We start from the raw sequence: 13,315 nt of genomic DNA, 5'->3' as shown, positions 1-13,315 counted from the left end.
CTTTTAATTAAATAATCTCATCTTATTTAATTAAAATAAAATCCCTCTTTTAATTAAATAAATAAATCCCCACTTAAAGCTCTCTTTTTGATGAAAAAAAGAAATAAATTAAATAAATAAAGATTTTTTTTTGTACATATTTATAAGTGGTGGCCTTTTTCCTCTCACTTACCTTTTTACGTATTTATCCCACATTGCTCTTGAGGATGCATTCCTCTCCATACTTTCCTTTATAAGGAGCCCTCTCCTTCTCAATTTGATAGATCAAGATTTTATTTTTATGTTGTAGGTTTGGAGAGCACTTGAGCTTGGACATTGCAACTTCTCTTCTCTTTTCTTCTTCTTTCATGCATCCATGGAAATCCACTTAGATTACTCTTACACTTTCATGTTAGATTAGATTTATATTTCTTTTAGTAGAATAATCTTGCATTTGCATTTCCTTTCATAGATTAGTTTTCTTTCACACTTTGTTATCATATAGAATAGCTTTCATTTTCATTTGCATGCATATTTGATGATCATGGAGACTAGAAATCTTGATTTTCCTCTTTGAATCTTTCATTTTATGGTGTATTTGCATGGGCACAAACTAGGTCTAAAGTAAGGGCCTCCATTGTAAACCCTTGCACTCTATCAATAGAGAGCTACAAGTCGCCATTTGAGACCTCATTCTTGAGCAATCTTGGATATTTAATGATTCATAGAAGTGTGTTAACATTTTAGCACACACAAAGGAATTTCGTAGTTATGTTCTACTAGTGCCTTTAGTAATTTGGATATGTTTCAAAATGTTATGACTACTTGAGCCTCTAGTAAATGTGACATTTTAAAAGGGCATTTGGAAGAGTTTCTTTTTCTAATAATTTCTATCTACCAATGATCGTTTTCCTAATATTTTAATTTTAGTGATTGGGTATGGGTTAAGTAAGGGCTCAAGGAATAAGTAATTTAATTTATAATCAATTCTCCAATAACCTTCCTTCTAGTAAGATAGATTATCTTCATCTTCATATTATCAGAGACCTAGATAGCTAAAGTTATGTTATTTTCATATAGATTCATTTTATTCACATCTGGCTCTAAGAAAGTAACTTATCTTGTGGTAGCTACATTTCTTGACTAGGAATAATGGGCATCAAGGACCACCATCTAATAATTGAAAGGTTTCATAATAGTTAAAGTATTCCCTATGGATTTTTTCAAATTTGATATTGGTAGTTGATAAGTTAAAAATTCTTAGTAGATAGAGATATAGGATAGGATAATTGGAAAAATAGGCAATTTGGCAAATAAAGTTGCTACATAATGTGTTATGGGTTTCCTCCAAATATACTTTAACATGGTTCAATTATAGTTGGAAAAACTAATTGTTTCATTAAGATCAAAGATCTATAGATGATCTAAGATGGTGTGTAATGCCTCCACTAGTTAGGGTAAGATTACCTACAAAACCAAAGTTAGAATTTATAACTAATAGACTTCCTACTCTACCCTCTAACCTACCCAATCTTAAAAATGTCTTCACATAGAGAATCAGTAACCCTCTTGAGGATCCTTAGACTCTTGGTTACTTCTCTATCTTCTATGGAGTGCTCCCTTTAAGATCCTTCTTGGAATAGGCATTCTCTATCCAAGGTCCTTGACACATTTGCATATGTTAACATCAACAAAATATTTTGGTGTTATAAACATGTTAAGATCACTCTCTTTCGAGTGCGACTCTCTTGATCTCAAAACAAGATCTCTCTCTTCCCACAATACTCTCTTGATCTAAATAAATTATTATTATTTTCTTGTATTTAAATAATAATAAAATAAATAAATAAATATTTATGCTAACATGATAAATTATCCTATTTCCATGTAATACAAGCTTTCCTTGCTAATTTATTCCCAAATCAATGTCCTTCCTTTCGAAATCATTAATAGCTTAATAGGTGTGGACAAGTTTCATCGATGGGCTCGAACTTTGTACACTGTGGTCTAGTACTCTTGTCAGTCTAATTAGATGTGACTGGTGCTATGATCCTTTAGATTACCTCTGACCAATGGTTAGTGACCCCCTTTCTAATTATATATTATTTTCTTAATCATTGGGTTGGCTTTTTAGTTTGTGCTTCGAGCTCTGGTTATGTGCTTAGACTGTATACCTAATCCTATTTGGATGTTTTGAATCTACTCTCCTTCTTTTCATCATCCTTACCATGGTTAAGTATATGCTTAGGAACCCCATGAGTGACATGTCTCATGGTACGTGCCTATTTGTAAAGGCATTATGTATTTCATTTGTTATGTTATTTAGTTATTTATATTTTGTTGGTTTCTTTTTATTATTTTATGAATTTATATATCATAATTTTATTTAGTAAATATGCCATGATAAATTAGTAAATTTATAAGCTTTTTTAATAATGGGATGAAATTATAACTATAAGCAAGGTTAATGTTATGTAATAACTATTATAATTTCATCATATAAGTAAAAACTAATCTTTATTTTTTATTAGATTTGATGAATAATTATTTACAAAGAATTGGTAATGAAATATTATGGTTTATTTAATACATAACTTAATGAAGGCTCATTTCATTCCAAGTCCATCTAAAATTTTATTGACCTCAAGCAAATCCATCATTTCTTTATTTTCTCATATAGCATCTATCTCAAGTAGGTTCTTCCACTTTATTAGGACATCAGTAATAGTCCTATTCCTCATTTTTTTCTCATGGGTATCTAGAATAACTTTGGGTATTAGAGTGAATTGATGTTCATCATTAAGGGGTGGTGGGGGGGAGGGGAGGGGGTTAATTATTCATATGGGGTTAATCTTTTTCCTAAAACATTTTTGAGATGGGAAACATGGTATACATTATGTACCTTACTATCTTGGGGAAGTTCAAGCTTGTAGGCTACTTCACCGATCTACCTTAATACTTTATATGTTCCATAGAATGGCAGCTTTACTTTCTCAATACCATAGAATGGTGACTTGATTGATATTTATTTGTATGGTTTCAATAGTAAGAATACTAAATCCCTAACTGTAAAGGTCCTCTTGATTCATTTCTTAAATGCATAAAATTTTTGTTGATTATGAGCTTGATACAAGTTTTCTTTTAAGGTTTCGATGATGTGCATACTTTTTTTCACAAAATATTGTGCACTTGGTATTAAACTTTCTTGTGTTACTGGGCATATGCACCGAGTTGTGGTGCCAAAATGATGACAACGTTTTTTTTTTTTTTTCTAATTTTCAATAGTGCATATGCACTATTCTGATATCCAAAAAGTTATATGATGGGCTGCAGACCCGCGGCCCATCATTTTCATTTTTCTTTTTGGCTCTCCAACAGCGCGTACGTGGGTTTCATAGCAAAAATTCATCACCATTTGCCAAAATGCCTTCTCACTGACGAAATCCAAGACAACGAGCACACCGACGACGATAAGGTAAGTGATATAAACTTAACTTTGCATTGTTTAATATGTTTTCTATATTGTTCTATTGGTTTTTGATATTCTTTTGTAGGGTTTTTACAAATTTCATTTAGATTTGTTTATTTAGTTGGATTTCAATTGATTTTTTATCAGGAAATGTCCATAATCAATCGAAAAATCCACAAAACCCTCAAGAACCTCAAAATCAAAACCCTCCTCAAGAAGAACAACAAATTCCACAACTTGAACCAATTGCATGACCTCTGCTAGGCACACAAGAAAATATAAGAAATGAAATACAGAGAGGCAAAACTGAATTAGAAAGACTCATTGCTCAGTTGAAAGAATCTGGAAAAACCAATCCAATGAGGGCTCAATTGGCATCATCCCTCGAATCCATTAACACTTAGATAGCCTTAGTTAGTGGTCAGTTAGATATTTGGCGAGCTAAGAGGGATGAAAAGAAAAGATTTTATGCAAATAAATTATCATATGAAGATGTTAAAAAAAAAGAAATATCAAAAGGTAGTATATGTGCATTATTTAGAAAACCCGGTGAGCCAAATACTATTAGAGAGGGTACTAAATGATTCCCCATCCATTGGTGTATACACGATGCTATTAGAAATAATTTTTGGGATAGATGGTGGATGGTTTTTGATGCCCCTCCTTGCAACAATCACAAGGTCCCCATGTATTTTTTGAAGAAATTATATTGTGAGTTTGTCCTTGGGGAGATCCTCAATTATTTTGATATGTTAGACTCCCAAGGTAGAGGTGGTGGGTCATCATTTGAGAGGCCAGGAGCACGTCCTTACCCTAATGTAGTTAGTGCACCTATGGTCCATCCATAGCACGAGCATGTGATTATTCCTTCAATTGTGAAGGAACATGTAGAGGCCACCACTCTAGGGACCATTAATGCTTTGACGGAGACCCTCATCCATTCCATAAGCCCATTAGTTGAGGGGGAGCCTTCTATGCGTCGTGGTCACATGTGCACTTCATGCAGATCCCTATGCACATTTGGCACTCATGCCGAAGATGCTGCGGATGATGGGCTTGTCACCGATGAGTTCCTAAATGAGACATTTGGCATTGACACACAGGTAAATTACTAATTTGATCACATTTCATATGTATAGTGAATGATTAATTAATTAGCATTTATTGACATTGTTCAAAATTTAGGGTCAAAGTGTTGTTGGGCCTAGCAGCGATCCTCCAGGCCCATTTTTTGTCCCTTCAACAAGTCTTGAGGTATGTATCAATTTAATCATTTTAATTAATACATATATTTATTATGTAATCATATTAAGGATTGAAAAAAAAAATTATGCATGTGCATCAGTTCTCCACAGGACCCTCAACCTTTACCACAAACACAGAGCAGAGACATCATACGAGCTTCACATAGGTACAATTGTTTCATGTTAATTTAATTCATTTGATTATATTTATTCCATGTTTCATGTTAGATATAATGTTTATTGTATGACATGTAGCTCATGATGTCGGACACACCTCCTCATCTGCGACAGTCTGTTGATAGTGGAGTGGTCGTAGCTATGGCTAGCTCATAGCCACTAACGGAGGTATGAAAGAATTTTTTTCATTTTAGTTGTTGTTTATAATAGTTAATCTCAAAATTTCTAATTTTATTTATAAGTGATTGTATTTATTGAATTGTTGTAGGGTCTTGTCACGCTTGATCATCCACGAGCATTTGAGATGGACTTACAGAGTGACTATTTGTTGGCGGTAAGAAAATAATTGATTTTGTGTGTAAATATATTTGATTTCAACATATAATAAATATTGATTCATATCTACTTTCTTTGTATCAGTTGGACCTGGAGAAGAGCCTCAACAAGAGGTCAAGTGAGCGTGTCAGGAGGGCCCCGTCATCTCCACTGTCTCCCTCCACATGACGGCAGAGGACGTCGAGAGACTTTTTTCCTTCCCCTCATGGGAAGGAAAAGATGTAGCTGAGATATTCGACACACACACACACACACACACTTGTTTCCTTCCCCATGTATATATATAGGCATCAGAGAGACATATTTTACATACATTTGATGTACATATGACATTCTAAATTTGATGTATGACATTTATTTGATGTATGACATTATTGATTAATATATGATATGTTTGTTCATATACGACATTATTGGTTATCATAATATATTATGTGTTTGTTAATGCATATTACATTATTGGTTATCATTTTATATTATATGTTTGTTCATGTATGATGTTAAATTAGATATGTTCGTGTATGACATTAAATTAGATATGTTCATGTATGAAATTAAATTCAATTGTTAGAGAGTTGGCATTATGTCTACCAACTAGTAGATGCTATTTTTTGTTTTATTAGTATTTCTCAAAAATTGCAAAGAAGTTGTTTCTGGTGAATAGTTGTAAACAATTGTTATCATCGACTTCATGTACTCATGGATTTGGCTGCGAACACTTGTAACTTTGGCTATAAGCATCCATGGCTTTGGCTATGTGCACTAGTGGCTTTGGCTGTGAGCATTTATGGCTTTGGTTGTAGGCACAATATAGCCTTGGCTGTAGGTTGTCTTTCTTGCTGCATGTCAAAGTTACCTTCAAGAATATCATTAGTCTAAGATCATTACAATTAAAATACTATGACATAATACCTTGGAAATAATAGTCTTTAACCCATTACTTTATTTGTTAAAACATCATGTAGTATCTACTATAGTGCTTCTACTCAAATATGTTTTCAAAAATACTTAGTATGGCAAAGAAATGTCTATGGAAAGCTTGTCAAATGGGATATTGAAGAACTAAATGTGGACAGTCATTAGTACCCATCAATAAGAACACAAACATCTTTCTCAAGAAAGCCATATGACATTAGCTTAATTTATAAATTTTTTTTGCAATTAACTAGAAGATGCTATGAATCCTAATACAGAGTTAATCACGAACTCATTATTCCATCCAAGAAGCATATATCACCCTAAGCCAATTAACCGACAGGATAAAAATTAATTCAATTTCAACAAAATTTTGAGTATAACAAGCATCTTAGGGATTCTTACAAGAATTAACATGATGTTCACAAGAGCATTACAAGTTCTCGTAATGCTATTTCACATATTGTAATCATATTCAATTTTGAATGGCCATTTGTGTTACAAGCATAAATTTTCTTTAAGGTCTTTTAATTCTAGACATGAATTTTATTCTGAACCTTTTCTATGACAACCCACTCAATGCACATATTGTTGTTCCACATTATGCTGATTTGACTTTCATTGGTTGATTTGCATCTAGACATGACGTTATTCACTACCTTTTTTATATATTATTTTTTTGTAGTGAGGTTCTAGCCTAAATGAATGTCTCAATCATCGAAGTTGTGAACCTTGGTCGAGATCCTTACAAATATATTTTCAAATTGGACCTCAAATAGTTTTCTCAATCATCCCCTGTACACAGATACTGAAATTGTAGTTAATTACAAAATTAATATTGAATTAACACAAGTTTAACTGAGAAGTATTATGTACCTCAATAGGCTAGATTATTATTGACTGGGAAGCTTTATCTTACAGCAGTTGGTTTCCTAAATCTTTAGCGCAATGACACTCTTATGGAATGTGGAATTAGGTATGCTAGCTAAGGAACATTCTTTAAAAGGCAAAGGAAACTCAAGACTCACATGTTTCCAATCAATATAAATGTTTAAATCGCTTCTCTAATTTTTTCTATTTATGATCTTCTTAAAACTTAACTTTCTAAATGCATTGATGGGGAAATAAAGATCTTCTAGGAACTAAAGGCTAATCATGTTTAATACTTACAATTCTTTGTTTTTATCTAATAATTTAAAAAAGATTGTACAAGTGTTTTCAAAGAGCAACACTTGTCACTAACATCATAAGAAGGAATATCCAAGGAGAATTACCACTGATCTTCCACCACCAAATTCAAGAGAAAACTAAAATCCACTAATAAAGAGATAGTAACAACGATCATCCCTAGTCTCTCCCTTATCACAATTTGCATTACCATCAAAATTTGTATTTCCAATTGTGTCATGTGCGTTGAAGTGATAGTAACATTTTCACTCTCTTACCTAATGTCTCCCATTTCTGAAACTCCTAGGGAAGGGCAAGGCCATCTTCTTAGTAATTCAAAATACAACGAGTTCCATTTTTTCCCATATTGATAATCGTTACTTGGGATAGGGTTTACCCGGCCACCCGGAGCCAATGGAGCAAACAGTTTGATCCTGCGACGAAAGATGAGAAAGATTTGGCAGTTGGCAACTTTGTACTGGCCAACACTGCAAGTTTCAACATCACCCAAGATGGCATTGTAGAGTGAAAAGAGATCTCCAAAAAGAGAGAGATTTTATTGTAGGTCTCTGCAACATGGTCTTGTAGGAATTGGAATCTCATCCATATCTCGTATGAGCTTCAAGATATGCCCTGTCAAAGATTGCAGCCCTGTGGGATTTAGTGACCCTTAGGGACATTCCAGTTTAGCGTGCCTGAGAATATTTGAGCACTGAAGGGGAAAAGAAAAGGTTGGGGATAGGGTTTACCTGGCCACCCAGAGCTAATGGAGCAGACAGTTTGATCCCACGATGAAAGATGAGAGAGATTTGGCAGTTGGCAACTTTGTACTAGCCAACACTGCAAGTTTCAACATCACCCGAGATGGCATTGTAGAATGAAAAGGGAATGCAATCTCCAAAAAGTGAGAGAGGTTATTTTAGGTCTTTGTAACATGGTCTTGTAGGAATTGGAATCTCATCCATATCTCGCACGAGCTCTGAGATATGCCCCGTCAAAGATTGCAGCCCTATGGCATTTAGTGACCCTTAGGGATATTTCGGTTCAGCGTGCCTGAGAATGTTCGAGCACTGAAGGGGACAAGATGAGTTTGGGGATAGGGTTTACTTGGCCACCCAGAGCTAATGGAGTACACAGTTTGATCCCACGACGAAAGATGAGAGAGATTTGGCAGTTGGCAACTTTGTACTGGCCAACACTGCAAGTTTCAACATCACCCAAGATGGCATTGTAGAATGAAAATGGAATGCGATCTCCAAAAAGTGAGAGAGGTTATTGTAGGTCTCTATAACATGGTCCTATAGGAACTAGAATCTCATCCATATCTCACACGAGCTCTGAGATATGCCCCATCAAAGATTGCAGCCCTGTGGCATTTAGTGACCCTTAGGGACATTCTAGTTCAGCATGCCTGAGAATGTTCGAGCACTAAAGGGGACAAGAAAAGGTTGGGGATAGGGTTTACCCAGCCAACCTAAGCTAATGGAGCAGACAGTTTGATCCCATGATGAAAGATGAGAGAGATTTGGCAGTTGGCAACTTTGTACTGACCAACACTGCAAGTTTCAACATCACCCAAGATGGCGTTGTAAAATGAAAATGGAATGCAATCTCCAAAAAGAGAGAGAGGTTATTGTAGGTCTCTGCAACATGGTCCTGTAGGAACTAGAATCTCATCCATATCTTGCACGAGCTTCGAGATATGCCCCGTCAAAGATTGCAGCCCTGTGGGATTTAGTGACCCTTAGGGACATTTCTGTTCAGCATGCCAGAGAATGTTTGAGCACTGAAGGGGAAAAGAAGAGGTTGGGGATAGGGTTTACCCAACCACTTGGAGCTAATGGAGTAGACAATTTGATCCCACGACAAAAGATGAGAGAGATTTGGCAGTTGGCAACTTTGTACTGGCCAACACTGCAAGTTTCAACATCACCCAAGATGGCGTTGTAAAATGAAAATGGAATGCAATCTCCAAAAAGAGAGAGAGGTTATTGTAGGTCTCTGCAACATGGTCCTGTAGGAACTAGAATCTCATCCATATCTTGCGCGAGCTTCGAGATATGCCCCGTCAAAGATTGCAGCCCTGTGGGATTTAGTGACCCTTAGGGACATTTCTGTTCAGCATGCCAGATGTGGAAGAATTAAAAGGAAAATATGTTGATTGATTGAATACAAGAATCAAACAAATGTGATAACAAAAAATCAAAGTTGATTCCATAAGGTCTAACAATATCATATAATTCGTTTATCAATAATTTGAAACATCATAAGCATATGTCTAATAATGTCATACATGAAATATATGTAAAAAATGACATACATAGAAAAAATTATACAAAACATATGCCCAATAATGCCATATAGGTGTAAAATGTACATCATTAGATATATACTCTTTCCAACTAGGGGAACAAAATAAATCCCTAATTATCTTTAATTGCCAACAAGTGGGAGATGACCAGTGTATATAACAAGGTCTTCCTAACATGCTCACTAGTCCATTAGTCTATAATCTTTTGTAACTCGACATGTTACAATCAAAATTATATATGAATAAATAACTATTTTATATAAAAAATATATATATATATATTTACACATAAAACTTAATATTTTATTATAGCTAGCTGATAATTCCTCTGTATATAAACCTCAGGGATACACTGATGGTTAGGAATAATAAGACCCTACAAAAACTATCAAAGTTACCACTCGATTGTGCCTATGAATTTTATATTGAATTTTAGTACTAATGAAATTTTAATGTAAACTCTTTCATACCTTAGTCATTGGCTTAGAACTAGTGAGTGCAATAAGGACTCATTGATCAATACAATGATGAAGATGTAAAGGTATCTCTGATGTCAATAGCTGAAAATGATAATACATGAGACTCAAATGCAGTTATGAAGAATACACATTTTCTTTTGTCTCCATATCAAATAAAATATTTTGGCACCTCTGTGAATGTAGTATGACATCCTTCATTTATAGTGTTGATCCCAAAGCTACAACACTTATTATTTATTACACATGTATGTAAATCTGTTAAGCATCAAATTCAACACCTTTGTCTGCAAAATAATGTACTATATGTTAGAGTAATAAATTCATTTCCTTAGTAATTAAATTATATTGATATAATTACTAAGTTACTTATTATATTGATATAGTTTACTTATAATTCCTTTCGATTTATAACTAATTGAAATGATTTCCCCAATTTTCCATCTAGTCACTAGAAAATTAGATTTTTTGTCTCTTTCTCTTAAAGAACCGGATCTACTAGTTCCTTTGGTCTAGAAGCCTTCCATTGAGATTGGGGTTTTGAAAGGTTCAAGGGTTGAGGAACTTTTTATAGAATGTCTTGAAGAAGGAGAGGTCATGTATAATGGTTTTGAGGAAGGCTAGAGTTCCATCCAGATGGTGTTGCAAAATGGCCAAGCGGAGGAGGAGGTAGAAGAATAAATAGAATAAATGCATGAGAAGGAGGGTCATGGGGGTGATGGATTCAAACCCACAATCAAGCTTTTATACCATTATACAAATTACAAATTATAAGACTATGCCTTTCATGATAGTCGCATTTTCATATTAGCAAATGAAGAATGAATTTTGGAACAAACATAATAAATACTTCCAAATAAAAATAAAGCCAATGTATTGTATTATAAGCTCGAATGGTAAATACCAAGCCCAAACATTTATTAAGGTGTAGCATTTATAATTGTCAGGTTCATGTGAAGAAGCCATCGTTCATATTCTCATTGTTGTGTAATTTGATGATAAGAATACAATGATATAGAGGTTGATAGTGACTTAAAACTTTACAAAATGCAATCAATGAGAATTTTACATTGAGGGGGGAGTAATAATAAATGTTTCATTCTCATTGTTTGACAAAATCTTATATAAAGAGGGAGTAGACAGATGATATGGTTTAGTCTTCTTCCAAGAATCTTAGTCATATTGGTTCAGAAGGATTCATGATACAACTACTATACTTAGTGTGACCAATTGATGCTAAAAACCTTAGTATTGATGCTACAAACCTTAGTATTGACATAATTTAACCTCTGCAATTCCAGGCATAAGATGATTATCATACAATGGTACTTGAACAAAGAACACTAATAAATATTGAGGATGTGAATTGATAATACCATTTCGTAGATGATTTTGGCATCTCACCCTTTATCACTTGTGCGTCAACTTTATTAGCCCTCTTCTTTGGTGACCTACAAATGAAGAATTAGCACAGTAACAAATCTAAGATAAGATTAAAAAAATGGGCCCTATTAAAGAATCTAATATAAATTCAAATAATGTATCTATATTCTAAACAAATCAACACCAAATCTCATCACTTACACATCATAACAATACGGTCCACCTTAGTCATGTGATAGTCTTGGGGAAGAGGTTGTAACATTGTATTTGGATCCAATTGATCACTTTTTCTCTCTCTCCCAATTCAATCTAATGAGCCAACTAGATCTGCTCGACATTTTAATGTCTCAAGTATTGCCTCATGGTCTAACTCACGAACTTTCCAAAGAATCTTATTATGTGGTTTTCCACCATATTTTATCAAGTGGACATTTTATGTGACAACAAGGTTTGAATAATGAAGAATCTTCCTCTCTATTTGCCAATCCTCAAATAACCACAAGTTAGGATTCTTCATAGGATATCGTTTAAGCCATGTGCCTGTTACAACCACCACACTGACATGATACTCTAAACCTTCACCATCTATAACCGAGTGATCCAATTTTTGTTTGGCTTCAATGCAACGACACAAATAATAATAATATGTCCCTTCTTCATTGTCTTTAGGTGCAATAACAGCAAAAACATGGCCTGCAGTGACGAATGTACAAAATGTGGTGATTAATTCAGAAAATACTTTGGTAAAAGTTATAAAATTACATATTGAAATTACAAAGATATATAAATATATATATATATATATATATATATATATATATATATATATATATATATATATATATATATATATATATATATATATATATATATATATATATATATATATATATATATATATATATATATATATTACCAGGTTGCACTAAATCTGACAAGCGGTCAAAGTCAATAGATGAATCCATCTCTACCATTTCCAGTGCTTGTGGGGGATGATAGGTGTCAATTGGGTCCAAAACCTGTATATCCCATTTGTCCACCCATTTAGTTGACTCACAGTCATCCCAATTTTCCTTTGCACATGATGGACAATAGCATGCCATTTTTTGTGTGTGGATACTCCATGAACCTGCATCAGAGTTTCTAAAAGAGTGTAACTCACTAGATCTTGTTAGTGTGCAACAATCTTGATATGGTGCAATATTAGTATTATCTATCAACCAAAAAAATCTATGAACTGTAGACTCACCTTCCTTACCTGGACCCATTGTAGCATTACACCATTGGATGATGGATTTTGCATCTATCAATATTGCTCCATCTTTGTACTTTAGTTCTTCACAAGCCAAGGCTCTTTTAATGCATGCTCCTGCACCATCATGCTCTCCCTTACCATGACCAACCTCTATGAAATTCCACATATATTGAATTCTATGCAACCTGTGCATCCTGCTCAACCAATAGAACATCCGTGCATTCTCGAATTGAGATGCACAATTGTCTGACCAAATAATGTGTTGACGATATGATATGCCTCTATTAGCCAAATCTCCATAAAATAGTTGAAAACAACCATGTACAAACTTTGTAGAATGTGATCGATCATCGCTGATGTAAAAATGGTACTCCCTCAAAATCTTCCTGTCATCCTCTGTACTTGTAGGTGAATGCATGAATGTTATGTGAACAAATATAGAAACCTGTTGAGATGTATAATACTTTTCTTGCACCTCATTTTGTGGTTGTAGTGTGTAGTTCTCTGCAAAATCTACAACCGAAACAATGGTATCTAATGGAAACATATCCTTGCACAACTTGAATTGCAAATCCAACCATCGAGCTCTATGGGTATGCCTTG

Source organism: Cupressus sempervirens, chromosome 3, assembly GCF_028749045.1.
Source record: "Cupressus sempervirens isolate cs-2001-9-10 chromosome 3, ASM2874904v1, whole genome shotgun sequence".
Taxonomy (NCBI): domain Eukaryota; kingdom Viridiplantae; phylum Streptophyta; class Pinopsida; order Cupressales; family Cupressaceae; genus Cupressus; species Cupressus sempervirens.
Note: the sequence above shows the minus strand (reverse complement) of the source record.